A 14074-nucleotide genomic window follows, 5' to 3' on the forward strand; every position below is an offset into this window, starting at 1 on the left:
AATCTTTCGATGACGTGCCACCGTCAAAGACATTTTGATATACATATCCAGTCGTGTTGTTGAAAGTCCCATCATATGAAATCGGTGCCTTAGCCTTTTGGGGATGTGTCGTCCCAAAGATATCTTGGTCCCTCAGGGACGTCCCACTGTCAAAGGTGTTGGTGTACATAACCGGTCGCGCTTGTTGACTTTTGTGATACTAGATGGTGGAGGAGGGAGGGGATCGTACGTGCTGGCAGACAATGTTGAGAACGTTCATCCTGGAAGACAATTTCCTGGGAGATTTCCAAATTATTTGAAGCATTAGCAAATAATCTTGATTTGTTTTAAAAGGAAAACTCCAATTCGAAAAATGCCTTGCTAATCTCCAAAAGATATTTTAAAGCAAAACTGCTTTGCGTTCACATTGCCACGGGCAGCTCGGTGACTTTTTAAGTGCCTCATCAATCCTCTATAAGAAAGGACCCAGCCTTGAGTCTTTTCACCTTCTTCAAACTGACCCTTCGTATCAGCTTCCAGTGGGAGCCAGGGTTTGGATCTTCTCTTGCGAATTTTAAGAAATTCTTAATCTGCACCATCGCCTAGCTAACGAAATGGGAGCCCATTTCTTTCCTTCACCTTGCAGCCCAATGGAGCTCGGATCTAAGAAACGTAAGCCTGCCCAGGACGCCGACGCCGACGCCGACGAGGAACACCCCGGTTCTGAAGAAGGTCGTCATGAAGCAGAGGGAAGTGGTTTCCAGACCGATGCCGACGCCAACCGTGGTGCGGAATGGGGTGCTGCTCCGACATCCCAGGGACACGAGAGAAATTCGGATGCAAAGCAGCCAGATTCTTGGGATGGTTGGAGTTCTGCACAAGCCAATGACGTACCCGAGCGCTGATAAATGGAAATCAGATCGATGGGTTGCCAAAGGAAGCCGTAGGGACCAAAGAGGCAATCCAGGCAGGCACCCGATGAGACATGTACTTGAGAGGCCACGGTACGAACTGGCTGCTGAGGCGAAAAAGGTCCTGCGTGAAATTGATCCCATTGTAGCAACTGTTAGAAAGATCCTCCGTGAATCAAGGTAAATTATCTCACGACTTGCTTTGTGCGCTTCATGATATATGCAAAATAGGAGTAGTTGTTTTGTGTGTGCGTGTACATCTTATCTCAGATATATTCATCATCTTAAATTTTGCAGTGATGGCGTACGACTTCCCATGGAGGATGAAAAGTTTATCATGGAGAACGTTCTAGAGCACCACCCTGAGAAGGAAAAGAAGGTGCATGGTGAAATCGATCATATAATGGTATGAATTCTTGTGCTACTCCTTTTTCCTTCTTGTTCTACCAAGTCGTGGTGAGAGGCAGAGGGGAAAACAACTAGTTTCTTCGATCTCTCGCAGCAAGTCAAGATTGTGGCACTCCGCGCATCTGCCTCAATAAACACCATACAATTCACCTAAAAAGAGCAGATGTGGAAATCCATCTTCCATTATTCTATATATACATAACGGGTTAGGTATCATAAATAAAACATGCCAGGTAGTATTAATTTTGATCATGGTGTGTGGTGTTTGGCAGGTCAACAAGCACCCCGTTTTCCGGAAAAGTCGGTGCTTCTACGTGGTGTCGTCGGATGGGAATGGGACCCACACGGACTTCTCCTACAACAAGTGCATGGAGAACTATGTGAGGAAGAACTACGCAGAGCACGCCGAACTGATCTGTGGGATCCACTTCAACAAGTGCAATCGTGATGCACCAGCCACTGAAGCCGAGGCATCTCAGTTGACGACGACTCCAGGCGAGGACTCGCATGCCACTCCTGCAAGCCTACCGGCAGGAACTCCAGCTTTTCCGTCAGTGACCACCCAGCACAAGGAGACCCCGGCTTCTCCGGCGGCGAGACACTCTACCTCCTCCTCCCCCGGCCCGCTGACCCAGCAGGAGGCTGAAGCGCCAGAGGCAGCAGCTGCTATGACAAGTGGGTCTAATCTAATGATCATTCCTTAGGGTGTGTGGATCAAATTTGGATTCAAACCTTTGCTGGATTGCATACATAGCCACTTCCCGAGTTATGCAAATTCTTTACCCTTGGTAGACATCTAGAACTGGCAAATGAATGAATGGGAGAGCAATATGCATCTGTAAACAATACAGCCAAACATCATGATTTGATCAATAAATAACCGTTCATCACATCGCATAGCAATAGGATGACGATTCTCAGGAAAATAAATCGACGGCAGCGAAACGAAAAAGTGTCACTTTTCCAAACATCCATGTCTTAGCTCAGGAGACGAAGTATATAGATCGCATCGTATTGTTGGTTTTTTATCGCTAGAACAATTCATCGGGAGTTGGAAGACGAGTAGCTTGATTGATTTGCACGCGCACGTAGCACGCTCATGAAGGCTAGCTTCAACTCGATCGATCAAATTGACTCTCTCTCGACAGAAACAAAAACGGTTGCGGCGACTTGCCAGCAAAAAACAGGAAGGCCCGTACCGAGCCTTTACTTTTGCTTCCATCTGGTTCCATGGTTTCTGATTACAGGGGGATACATGGGTACTTATATCAACACATAATACAACAGTCATGGGCCCAAGCCAAAATGGAAACGCTAAGAGTGCAACAGGATACCACAAAACCAAGTCCAGCTAGATGGCCTAGAGTTAATAAGTTATTATTACTGTCCGAGTATAATTGACATAAGATGCTTATAAACGTTCAAGCTTCGTATTTCCTAATGGCCCATGACTCTTCATTTATAATTAAGAAGTTTTGTATTTGCTGCCTGATTTTTATTTCTTTTTTTCACATGCATTAAGCTAATTTCAAGATATAGAAAGCACGTAAAGAGTCACTAGTTAACTTATGTATGTCAAATGCACTAAATGCACACAAGAACTTTAAAACTTTGGCGATTCTCTTGTTGACCACATCACACTTGTACCTTGAGGTGCTCTGATATTGCAGACGGTCTCTCCATCACACTTGACTTCAACTATCTTGTTGACCACATTATTAAGAGTAAAAGCAGAGAAGGAGAATGATAGAATGAACAGTAATCTCTCATTGATGAAAATTGGGGATATTTATACCCAGTACATGGCGGTTTACAAAGGGGCGGTTGCCAAAAGAACAACTGACATAGTATTGATTAATTACATAATTAATACATATTAATTATTCCTAACACTCCCCCTAATCAATTCTTGATCTTGTAAATAGCCATCTTCTTGATAAGGACTTCTTTAGAAATAACTTCGTCCTTGAGAATGTTCATCATTCCATCTTGAGAAATCCTTGTATAATCTTTAAAGCCTCCTCCAAAAACCCTGTGGGGATATGAGGAGAATAGTGTAGATATGTTGCTAAAACTCCTTTAAACCCTGTGGAAAAAATAAGGAGAAAATGATACAACATATAATGATTATTGCCTCATGATAACTCATTTGAGAAAACCTTTTTAGAAGGAGAAAACTCATCTTTGAGTTTAAAGAACAATAAATATATCTTGAGTACTTCCTTTAAAAAACCCGATAGGGAAAATAGAAAGTATGACATATGATCTTTGATAAGATATTGCCTCATTAAAAACCATTATGAGAAACTTTTGAGAGAAAAACTCATAAGGGAAAAGAGTGCATTTGACATGCCATTGAAAACTCCTTTAAAACCCAGTGGGAAAATATAAGGAGAAAATGATATGGCATATACAAACACTTGTGTTTATATTGTCTCGTTAAAAACCTTTTATGAGAAACCATTAGGGAAAAACCCATCAAGGGAAAAAGAGTACAATATATGCAATCTGATGATTGTTAATAGGTTATAGTTTGAGAGATTACTCCCCCTGAACTTTGCAAATATGGAGGATGTCTCATACCAATTTCATTGACATGAACATGAGATTGTGTATAATCTGTTGGATTTTCACATGATTTTGTTTGCAAATTACTTCCTCACTTTTCTATAATTCATGAGGATAAGTAGTTTCCGAGCAATGTAATTTATGATATTGCTCTTCATATAACCTATAGGTATTGAGTAACACAAATGGAAGTATCTTGATAAATCAAGTTATGTGATTCTGATAAATCTCAACCACATGATTTTGAGTGTGGTTAATCATTCTGCCAAGCCATGCGTGTTTTGCAATGCTTTTAGATAAAGCAATTATGTCAGAATGATAAGTGGGAATAACCATTAAAGTCCATTTAGATGACTTTCATATGGAGGCTATTCCAACAAATTTAGTCATTGATATGGCGTCATTGGGATCAAATAAAGAGCCAATATCATCATATCACATCATGGTCATATCTTGTATTTCCTGATGGAATTGTCCAATATTTATTGTGAGCTTAAGATATAAGATGATATTCCATATATCAAGCATGTTACTTTTGTTGGGGGTTGCACTCTGAACAAACATAGCAAATATGATGTCAGGCCTGACATAGTTTGCAATCATATGAGTGCTTTGACATTAGTGAGATATAGAACTTCAGGTCTTTATGTCACTTCATTATCAACCCTAGGTATGTACTTTATCAAAGGTAGTATGACCATACATGTCTTATGTTGTTATGATATATCCACAGTGAACTTCTCGTATATGTTTTGGATATATGTAGACTGATATGTATTCTTGAGAGAATGCTCAAGTTGTAAGCTTAAGCTAAATTTGGTTGAATCCAAAATTTCCGTCTTGAGATGAGTTTGTGTATGTTTATGTCTTGCAGAGACATTGATGATGAAATCATCGATATACACTGAGGTGATGTAAGGGAATCAAATTTTGGGATTCCTTTATTAACACATGAACAATCATCATCCTTTGAGTAATCCTCTGAAGAAGGAACTCGTCTAGTCGATAGTACCATATGATTCACGACTATTTCTAGTCATAGAGTGACTTATGAAGTTTTACACAATACATGTTGCGATTTGTTTTTGGATTCGGAAATGAAGCCCTTCAGGGACTTTAATATAGATTTCCGAAATGAGTGACTCATATGAGTATGTAGTCACTGCATCCATTAACTGCATGGATAATATTATTTGTACTGCCAACGGTATTTATTATCAAAACATAGTTCCACTCATACCAAGAAGGTATGTTACATCGTAATCGATGTTGGGTCTCTGCATGAACCCTTTTGCTACAAGCGTCGTTTTTTCACCACCTCATTGACTTTGTCTATGAATGAGAAGTTTTTAGTATTCCATATGGAAGATACTTATGAGGAGTAGGTATTACTGTGGTAAATACCACTCTTTGATTGGCGAGTGCTATTCTTCATTACTTGCTTCCTTTTATGTGAACCAATCTGAGTACAAGAGGCACTCTACCATGGATTTTGGTTCAGGGCCCAAAAGGTTTTAGCAATCTTTAGAAGAAATATATGTCGACAAATGTAGACTTATGTTATATGATTCTAGAGGAATCGATGAAATTTGTGGAAATGTATTTATTCCTTTTAACTCCTTGTGATTTCCTACAACAGTGGAGTCAAGGTGTTTCTATATCCCCACACCAAAACATTTGTGCACATTTATGTCGGGCTTTGGATGATGACCATCCAGTGAGGTGTCTTTCAACTTGATGTTGAATTACATTTACTAGTTGAGGATTTGATTTCCTCTGTTTCCGCGGAAGCATATGCGAGGTTATATCTCATGTGGTCAGATTTCTCCCCCTCTTGCTCTCATTTGGGGAGAAGAGTGGTTTATCAGGTACCTCCACTCTTTCTGACACTTTACTGCAGGAATATAAATTTGAGTGACACCTTTGTCATCAGTAAATGTATGTGGCAGATTTGCAATGAGTTGCAAATATATGATTCTAAACTTCTTGTTCAGATTCTTTGAGTACGTGGATATAAGGACTGAATGTCAATAACATGTCTAATTTATTTCTCGGCATTCTTTGTGGTACTAATCTCCCCCTAATGCTGGAAATGTCCTTATTGCTGATGCAATCAGCATACGGGCTATGAATTATTTTGATTGACGGATAAATTGTTATTCCTCACATAGTTCCCTAAATTTCTGTGAGAGCCCATTGATGTATGCTGGAGTGGTGATATCGGTATGTAACCGAATTATCGCAGATAGGAAATAGTTTGTTGATTTCCACGTAATTACTATAAGGGGAAAGTAGTATGCTATGCAGTTGGTATGATTTAGATCATACTTACGGTGTGTAATGCCGTATTTGTCTAGCATCAGGCTAGTAAATTACGATTCTATAAGTTTGGTCATATTATTAATTTCACTATCTTTGATAAGATATTGGACTAAACCATTATGTGTATGTACATAAAGTATTAGGTATAATCAGACATTGCTTGTGAAACGAGTTCAACGAAGTTGTCCATTCGAATGGATTTATCCCTTGTTTAGGATAACTAGCTTGCTCTTACTTTGAGAATTTGAGCAATTAATTTAGTTATATTATTCATGGTTTGTGTGACAAGAGACACACTAGAAATAATTTTATAAATGTTTCCATGAGTACCATGAAGTATCTATATAATACCACACAATGGTTGAGTAATGCACATATCTTCTGAATGTGTTCAAGGAAGAATGAGTTGGCTCATTTAGAATTGTAAGGTGAGAGTTCCTTAAATTAATTTCCCCTATCGCACATGTGGTGCACATAAAATCTGATGATTTGGGAAATTTTGCAACTTGTTAAGTTGTGACTAATAGAATTGTCAGTAATTTTCTAATCATCCCCAAACCAGGATAGCTAAGGCTATTAAGCTTAATGTTTAATTTATTAATACTTAGAAAATCATTGTGTACGCAACAATATTGAGTATGAATTGATTCATACATTCAAAATTTATCAAATATAATGTCCAATAAATAGGATATTGGACATTACACTACATGTAGTAGCACAAGTATAGGCTAATGTTATTTTGGGAATAATTAGGATATTCCAAGAGGTCACCCATATTACTGAAAAAATAATTATGCAAACATATCATAGGCATAAAGGAATTGATCATTCTTTTATTATACTATATTTTTGGTTCTCCTTCTGATGAAGATTTGGAAACAATCATTTACGAGGATATTTCCTGGTTGTATGTTTGCAAATTTTCAACTATCCCAATGAACTTATTTGCCTTCTTAATAAACTAGTATAGTACCCGTGCGTTGCCACGGGATAACAAAATGTGTGTATCAAGAAAAATATAATGTGACATGAGGAATAGACTATGCACATATGATATCTCATGGTCCTAAAGTGGTAGATAAATACATCTCATCGTCATCCTCACTCCTCCCTCTTCTCGAGAGGAAACCTCCAATCCCTGTGTCTCGCGAGAGATTAAAATTTACGATGATATCTAATTTGATTGTAAGTATCAAATTTCAAGAAATTTTTTTGTAGCTTCTATAAAGATTGTCACACGGGCAAAAAGGCCAATGCGTTGCAACAGGAGAAAAAAAAAGCCTACACCCTCCCGCGAGGCTTGAGAATGAGACTCTGCCTTTTCCAATGGAAGACTCATTCGTCGTGAACGGAAAAGTATTTTCTGAGGTGAATGCATGGTTATAAACACAAAAATTAACTTATTCTAGATTAATTTTGTGGTTTTTGAATTAGAATTATACAAATACATCAATATACCTGTAAATATGTGAATACATATCACTCTATCACATTCGAGAAAACAAAATATAGTTGCTCCTTTTGGGTAGGGACTGCACGAAGATGATGCTTAATGGCATAAAATTGCTCAAATCATATCCATGCGCTAGATGGGCAGGTATGTGTAGGGCCTTGCATTGGATTTTGCCCTCTGGTCCTCTAAGTATAGATCGACAATGTAGTACTGATTGAGAGTTACAAAAGAATGTATTCAAAAAGATTTATATGTTCAACTATTGGCCTTGTTGCCATGAATTTTCAAGACAGTAATAATGTTCCGCCAAAGCTCCAATCCATCATTTTCTCCTCTCCTTTTACCAAATGGAAATGCAATAATCCGTTCTCACCTTAATATTGAAAGAAAATTAAAATAAACAGTGGTACGTACCATTTGACATCGCTTCTGAATAATTAAAAGACCTTGTCTCAATGGACCGAAAAACTTACATGTGAAGCATCATCAACAAGCCGATAATGGTTCATGAAGACTAATTCTGGTGTTCTTCAGCATATGCTTCTCTGAATTCAAACTTTATGGCCTCATAATACTCTTTGCTTTTTTTCCTTACGGTGACAAGGGTTAGATCTCTTAAGAGGGTGAGTCCAATTGGTAAACATAGAGAATGACACTTCCCGACTGTACAAATACTTTTGCATCCTTTAGCATTCACCATACACAGGAAGCCCAGTATGACTTTTGCATCCTTCCAGAAAACTAATAAAATACTATTTAGACTGCATAGATCCCATAGAAAAAAAACTGCAAGGACAAAACAACAACTTTTAGCATAGGAACACTCTGCTTAGGGAACAGTGGATACATGGTACGGACTGCAACAATTCTCAAGCAGCAAGAATAGATGAGAAAAATAATGAAGAGAGCTTTTCAGAAAATAAAAGGACTGACTTTTGTTTTCATGAACTCTCCTTTCCAAATATCTTCTAGGAAATTCCATATTTCTAGTAATCAGATCTTCTAAAAGGTTATTGTGGTACTAATCATATCATAAATAAAATAAAAAATTACATGTCCAAGAGATGCAACTATTTTTATGCAAAAATATCTAGTATCATTCATGTATCTAGCGTACCAGCAAATCTAAAAAATATCCAGTATCATTTCTGTATCTAGCGTACCAGCAAATCTCTAGCGAGCCCTCCAGGAGGCCTTTGGTTTGCGTCTTTCGTCATTGCAGAGGTCACGTAGGGTGGTGCTCTCGTATTGTAGACGTCGCCTTGCCGGAGACATGGTCGGAGTCATGGCAGGGCTTCAGTACATGTAATGATCTAGTCTACCCTGCAGCTGGAGGCTTGGCATCCACCAGAACAGGGAGATCGATCCAAGACAAGATAGCACAGTTGGAGACTTACAAGCACGCATATTCTCTGTCTTCACTAAAAAAATAGCACAGAAGTAGAACATGTATTAGCAAGTGAACGAGTAATAGAAGAAGAGGTAGTAGCAAGCTAAAAATTTAGTACATTAGAACAGGTAATAGAAGAAGAGGTAGTAGCAAGCTAAAAATTTAGTACGTTTGAATCTACAAAGACTCCACTTATTGTGTGACACTAAAAATGACAAATCAAACATATTGACAACTCCCTGTAGACGGCGTGTAAAAAATATGTTTGTGCTGCTAAATCCTAGTAACAAGGTGAGAACTATTCTAAACTGTTAAGCTCATAGAAAAATCTTGAAAACTTGAAATAAATCTTGTTTAACCAGTTATTATTTACAACAATCTTGGAAACTTAACAGAGATCATTTTTTAACTTCTAGCTGTAACAAATGGTCGAATTCATGTCTTGTCGTTCTTCACATGATAACCTGCAAGAAAGAACATTTCAGTAGATGGAGAAGAGAGTTCACATTTTCATGGTCCTTATTCCATGAATCCCATAATAACCTTGGAATCAGAACTTAACACAATATATATCATGACCATGAGAACACAATTTGTCGCTATCATATGTTCCTTACTTTTGATCTATCTGTCAAACTTTTCTGCCACACCTATAGATGCTGACATCTTTCTCCCAAAGATAGTAGGTTGACAATGTATTTGTTGGGACTCTTAGTACATGCTTATTTTCGAGTTTTAGTTTTACTGTACTACAATAAATTATAGGTCATTATAATTATTTATATGTTGTTTGATTAGTGTCACACAAATACCACATCACCAATTATTTAAGAGAATGTCATCCACTGTACAATGACGTTTGGACTACTTTAGCAATATGAACCTGTGTTGAACCTGTTGGGCAACATCACATGGGAAAAAAAAAATTTCCTACGCGCACGAAGACCTATCATGATGATGTCCATCTACGAGAGGGGATGAGTGATCTACGTACCCTTGTAGATCGTACAGCAGAAGCGTTAGAGAACGCGGTTGATGTAGTGGAACGTCCTCACGTCCCTCGATCCGCCCCGCGAACAATCCCGCGATCAGTCCCACGATCTAGTACCGAACGGACGGCACCTCCGCGTTCAGCACACGTACAGCTCGACGATGATCTCGGCCTTCTTGATCCAGCAAGAGAGACGGAGAGGTAGAAGAGTTCTCCGGCAGCGTGACGGCGCTCCGGAGGTTGGTGATGACCTTGTCTCAGCAGGGCTTCACCCGAGCTCCGCAGAAACGCGATCTAGAGGAAAAACCGTGGAGGTATGTGGTCGGGCTACCGTGGAAAAATCGTCTCAAATCAGCCCTAAAACCTCCGTATATATAGGTGGGAGGGAGGGGGCCTTGCCTTGGGGCTCAAGGAGCCCCAAGGGGGTCGGCCGAGTCCAAGGGGGAGGACTCTCCCCCTCCCCAAACCGAGTTGGACTAGGTTTGGTGGGAGGGAGTCCCCCTTCCTTCCCACCTCCTCCTCTTTTTTTCTTTCTCTCTTGATTTTCTTCTCCTTGGCGCATAGGGCACTTGTGGGATGTCCCACTAGCCCACTAAGGGCTGGTGTGTCTCCCCAAAGGCCTATGGGCTTCCCCGGGGTGGGTTCCCCCCCCCCCTCGGTGAACTCCCGGAACCCATTCGTCATTCCTGGTAACTCCGAAAACCTTCCGGTAATCAAATAAGGTCATCCTATATATCAATCTTCGTTTCCGGACCATTCCGGAAACCCTCGTGACGTCCTTGATCTCATCCGGGACTCCGAACAACATTCGGTAACCAACCATATAACTCAAATACGCATAAAACAACGTCGAACCTTAAGTGTGCAGACCCTGCGGGTTCGAGAACTATGTAGACATGACCCGAGAGACTCCTCGGTCAATATCCAATAGCGGGACCTGGATGCCCATATTGGATCCTACATATTCTACGAAGATCTTATCGTTTGAACCTCAGTGCCAAGGATTCGTATAATCCCGTATGTCATTCCCTTTGTCCTTCGGTATGTTACTTGCCCGAGATTCGATCGTCAGTATCCGCATACCTATTTCAATCTCGTTTACCGGCAAGTCTCTTTACTCGTTCCGTAATACAAGATCCCGCAACTTACACTAAGTCACATTGCTTGCAAGGCTTGTGTGTGATGTTGTATTACCGAGTGGGCCCCGAGATACCTCTCCGTCACACGGAGTGACAAATCCCAGTCTTGATCCATACTAACTCAACTAACACCTTCGGAGATACCTGTAGAGCACCTTTATAGTCACCCAGTTACGTTGCGACGTTTGATACACACAAAGCATTCCTCCGGTGTCAGTGAGTTATATGATCTCATGGTCATAGGAACAAATACTTGACACGCAGAAAACAGTAGCAACAAAATGACACGATCAACATGCTACGTCTATTAGTTTGGGTCTAGTCCATCACGTGATTCTCCCAATGACGTGATCCAGTTATCAAGCAACAACACCTTGTTCATAATCAGAAGACACTGACTATCATCGATCAACTGGCTAGCCAACTAGAGGCATGCTAGGGACGGTGTTTTGTCTATGTATCCACACATGTAAATGAGTCTTCATTCAATACAATTATAGCATGGATAATAAACTATTATCTTGATACAGGAATTATAATAATAACCATATTTATTATTGCCTCTAGGGCATAATTCCAACAGAACCTCTAAAAACATATAGGGAAATTCCGAAATTGTAGTGTAAGATTAGGTAACCTCGGACTATATTTATTAAGGTATAAAATGGAAGAAAATAAATGGGCATCCCCTTGTGAACATTACATAAAGGGAACAAACTTACCTTGTGACAAAAATAGTGATAGGAAGGAAATGACATGGTTAGATAAAAAAATATAATAGTGGCATACTTGAGAGAGAGAGAGAGAGATCTTTCTCTGCAGTCCTCCTTTCACTTCACCTTCATTCTTGTGACCATGTCTGAGCCCTCTCTCTTTAAAATCTTGTACTTCTACAGAACCCTTGGACCGTTGAAATTCAACGGGGGACCACAAATTCCCCATCGTCGATTCAACCATGCTAATCAAATATATTACTGTATATCAAGGATATACTCAATTTCGAATTCATATTTGTAATTTTTAGCTTAATAGTAAGACTAATCACTGGAACTAAATGAATCAGTTAATTAATTCGAGATGGAGACTTTAGTGAATAAATTTACCATGTTGACATTGCCGACCTCGTTGATGATGTGTTGATACTGCTTGTATGTTGTACTCTCGGCAGGCCTTTTCCACGGTTACACCTTCTCTATGGTGATGTACCCATTGTTCTCCTTGTCGAAGTAGGCAAAGGCAGCCAGCAGGTGCTCCTCCCGCTACATCTCGTATAGTGTACTCTCGGCAGGCCTCTTCCACCTTCTCCATTGGGAACTCCTTCGAGAGCATGACCAATAACCAATCAATCATCAATAAAACTGGAAAATAAAACTGAAACTTCTTACCCACCAACATTGATCTGATTTCTCATAATACAAGAGTTCACATAATGTGAAAAAAATCTGGAGGTACCTAGACATGACTTTGTTCATAATGATTAATGTAGAGTGTTGTGATTGACATGTTTCTCATTGATGTACTGGTCTAGAAGGAATTTACGGACAGTGTCTACATCCTGGCGGAGCTTGGATTGGTCCATATGATGGTCAATCTAAATCAGTCACAAGTTCTAAACAGTCATACATCAACCTGATGCATGCTACAATTCAGCATAAAAATAAATCAATAAATGACTCAAGTACAGTAGTAATAAACCATCTAAAATAAAATAAAAATAAGCGCTGATATCAGGGGTTGTGCTTGCCATATATTTAAAAATCTGGAAATATCATCAGACAAACACACTCCATGTATAATGAAACTGAGCTTGGCAATGTAGGAGCGGATTAAAGCAGAGTCGGATATGACCAAATAAAGCAAGCAATTAATAGTACTAAAGTTTATAGTATGTGTGTGTATCATCAAAGTCTTGATCAAGAATACGGGAGAAAGTCACAAAGAACTCATACACCGGAAAAGGCATAGCATGGATCTGCATTGTAGCAATTGAATGGAACATATGATACCAAATGATACTAAACATAATTAATAGGGGTTGTGACATTGCTCCACATGTCCTTTGTTAGCAATTGAATAAACATTAGTCATACCTCTTTTTATGCCAGTTGTTGAGCTACTTTCCTATGTACCCGAGATACAACTCGATCATATCATAGCAGGATGCTTGGTTCATCTCCTCAATCATACATCCATCTGCATTCCAGGAGAAAATATCCATCCTAGTACCAAGAAAGAAAAATCCTTGAATATATGCAAGTAAAAGTGATACACAAATGTTAAAAAATATAATCAACACAACTCAATAGTCATGACCCCATAAATCCAAAAATCAAACAAATGACGGTTGCTCGCAAGGACAAATCAATGCTCGTCTAAGAAAGATGAAGAAAGCATTATCACAAATCATTACGAGTAAAATCAAGCCAACTTCAATAATTAAATATTTCATGAACCAGGACCAAAGCTACAGAAAGAAGGGATCCATGCTTGTACCATTTTTTATGGAACTTGCAGCTGAGCAAGCCATCATCATGCTTGTTTCTGAGACGCCTTCCTCGTTGCCTTGCTTAATCTAATTATTTCATTCTTATGCAGCATGCCTCTGTGCTAGCCGACAAACCCCTTGACCGAAATCCGTCGCTCGGTCCCCAACCCGAACTGCAGATGCATTAACTCCTAGGTCTACAAATCAGATCAAGAACCACTTTTGTTTAGGTGGTCAGATTACCTTGGAACCTAGTATTTTTCGATAGAAAACAATCATGTTGCTGACGGTAAACAAATATACATGGCATATAATTCACATATTTAGCAATCCATTTAAAATTGATAGTTTATTCGTCAAGTAAAAAATCAGAGAAAATGATTGCAGCCTCTTTGTGCTATGCTCGCTGCTCATGTAAAGAGGAA

General features: G+C 39.3%; 1 long non-coding RNA gene across 2 annotated transcripts; it reads right to left on the bottom strand.

The window, feature by feature from the left end:
• Positions 1–9260: 9260 nt before the first annotated feature.
• Positions 9261–13693, bottom strand: LOC123404510. Of its 2 annotated transcripts, none has more exons than XR_006611825.1 (4): positions 13255–13472; positions 12617–12803; positions 12004–12481; positions 9261–9498 (listed from the first exon to the last, which is right to left on the bottom strand). It is a non-coding gene; the product is annotated as an uncharacterized LOC123404510 (long non-coding RNA). The 2 variants fall into 2 exon arrangements; XR_006611824.1 differs by lacking the exon at positions 9261–9498 and adding an exon at positions 13658–13693 and having other exon boundaries at positions 12109–12481; positions 13255–13383.
• Between the last annotated feature and the right edge of the window lie 381 nt (positions 13694–14074).

The sequence above is a fragment of the Hordeum vulgare genome, chromosome 6H, assembly GCF_904849725.1.
Source record: "Hordeum vulgare subsp. vulgare chromosome 6H, MorexV3_pseudomolecules_assembly, whole genome shotgun sequence".
Classification (NCBI taxonomy): Eukaryota; Viridiplantae; Streptophyta; class Magnoliopsida; order Poales; family Poaceae; genus Hordeum; species Hordeum vulgare.